We start from the raw sequence: 2,632 nt of genomic DNA, 5'->3' as shown, positions 1-2,632 counted from the left end.
ATGTATATAATAAATGTTCCTTGTGTGTTTTTTTACTTTGCCCCTGCACTTGGGCTGTCTTACTTGTGATTCTCTCCCCATGGCCGAGACTGTATTTAGCACGTTGCTCGATCAGCATGCAGTTTTTCTGCTTCGGCGATCTTGTTTAAAGACAGAGATACAAAAAAAAATAGTATCCATAACCTGCCAATTCATTCGGACCATCAGCAGCGTTTATTGTGCGAGATGTAAATCTGTAGTGATGCCCCTGCAATTGTGGCCATATTTCTTTATTTTCACATACCAGCTGTGGTTCATGCGTTGCCTGGCCTGTCAGCCATGCTTAAAATGTTCGTTGAAGTTTCGCCTGTAGCTACAGGCCATACCTCAATAAAGGCGTATAAAAAATTTACACTTCCTACGAAAAGCACGCCAAAAAAAATTAAATAGAAACGACCGCGCCGACAGCTAGCGTCGTCACAGCGTCCACAGGGCGAGCGGGGCGAGTCGGGGAAAAATTCTCTCCTCGCCGTGACGTCACCCCGGTTCGCCGTAAGGGGGCGCCAGGCGAACTTCTCGGGGCTAATACAAGGACGACATGGGGGGGGGGGGGGAGCTTTTCCTACTTCCCGATATGCCGGATATTGTTGCTGCGTAGGCAAACCCCGCAAGACGAGGTTGAGGAACCTTGCAATGGCAGTAGGTCACTGGAGCCTAATTTTAACTATCCATGGTGAAGCACAATTTGACTTTGTTCAGGTTGAGCCCGGAAAATGTTTTGTCTGCCCTACATCCCCTTCTTGTTATTTCATAAAGCAAAAAAGAAGTCACGCCCTCGGTTTATAATCAAAGTTGTGCCCCACGTTGGTGCATGAACATTTAAGGAAACGTAATAAAATTACCCCTATTGCCACTCAAAAGTAGCTACCGCAATATCCCAATTGAGAGCCCGCCTAAATTCGAAACAAATCGGGTAAAAGTAAAGGGCAAACTAGCTTTTGGTGTGACATACAAACAAGGTAAAAAAATGCCAGTTTTAGATTTTGTTTACCTATGAAACTTATGATTAAAGGAGGTGGGGACGATTAACCGAAGACGATATTGCCCTTGCCAGTCAGCAATGTACGCTTACCTCCTGTTGTGGCTAAGTAACACCATTTATACTGGGGTCAGCATTGACCAGGGCCCTGCAGTTACTAGAAGTGGACTATCTTTCGGTGTTTCTGAAACCAAAAAAATATCAAATCGAGTTAAAAATAGGGGTGGCTTATATTTCTGGGGTAAGGCATATCTCTTGGGATATTACGGTATGATGTCTTACTCGTGTTGTCATATATCTCCCTCCCAAATATTATAGTGATGGGAAATAAAGTTTTGCACACGAATGAAGGCGGTCTCCTCCTCACTACAGCGTTTTAGACTACCCTTTACTGACGCTTAAGACCCGGGTCCGAAAGGCGCCTGAAATTTCTCGGCTTACTTTTTCGGTGAGAAAGAAAAACATATCACAAATCTTATGGTTTTTAGGTACCATCAAATTTGCTTGAAATCCTTTTTATTGTTCGTTTGGTGAATAACACAGGGGTTCACGTCCGTACGTGCAGGCTGGCGAACGCTGCGAGATTCTGCACGCCAACCCTTAACTATCGCTATCCTTAAAACGGTTTCGGGTTGCACCTATATTAATGCACAATAACTGTTGCAATACGCGAAATCGAATTCATAGAATGAAAACGCGTGCTGAATTCAATTTGTGCAGTGCTGTGAATATCTACCGGGCGTCACAAAAGAAAATTTACAGGGTTTTTTACCGCAAAAATAAACATAGATATCGTTTTTACCGCAAAAATAAACATAGATATAGGTAGCACTAGAGATCACAACCAGAAGCCAAAGTTTCAGCCCGATCGGATACCTTAATCAAAAGCTATAAGTGATTTTCTAAAAATTTCAATAGGAAAATGGAGGCCGACGGAGCTTTCGAATAGATGGGGCTCTATGGCACCAGAAACCGAAAACGGGCAAAAATGGGCTCCATTTTCCCATTGAAACTTTCAGAAAATCACTTATAACTTTTGATTAAGTTATCGGATCGTGCTGAAACTTTCGCATCTGGTTATGACCTCTAGCGCTACCTTTGGGCGGATAATGAGCGTTCGGCGATGCCTAGGTTATTTTTGCGGTGAAAAAAAAACCCTTTGAATTTTTTTTGTGACACCCTGTACAACTAGAAGATATTCAAAGTGTGTTTACTTTTACCTTTTTTTAGGTGACTCCGAGTTTTACCTAGCATACTAAGTATCAGCAGCAATAGAAGACCATTAATCGCAAAAGGTAATTTCGTCAGCGGACGTCACGAAACGCGTAACAAACTTGCTGACCGGCGTGCTGGGAGTTCGCGCATGGTGGTTGTCACATCATGTGCTGACTCGTGCACAAGACTATTCTCGAGCTTCGCAGCGTCGAGATTCCTAGCACTGGCTTGGCCACTTACCTCAAAATGCCAAGAGAAATGAAGTACAATATTACAACAAGTTTGCCTTCAGAGAAACTTGAGATGTGGTTCGGGCTTGTGTTGGAGCGTATTGGTCTCCCCATTCAGGGTAGTTTAGAGCCCCAAACATTATGTTTTCCAGACAAAGAAACGCGATAT

Source organism: Ixodes scapularis, unplaced genomic scaffold (assembly GCF_016920785.2).
Source record: "Ixodes scapularis isolate PalLabHiFi unplaced genomic scaffold, ASM1692078v2 PGA_scaffold1__304_contigs__length_218370807, whole genome shotgun sequence".
NCBI classification, from domain to species: domain Eukaryota; kingdom Metazoa; phylum Arthropoda; class Arachnida; order Ixodida; family Ixodidae; genus Ixodes; species Ixodes scapularis.
This window is presented reverse-complemented; position numbering follows the sequence as displayed.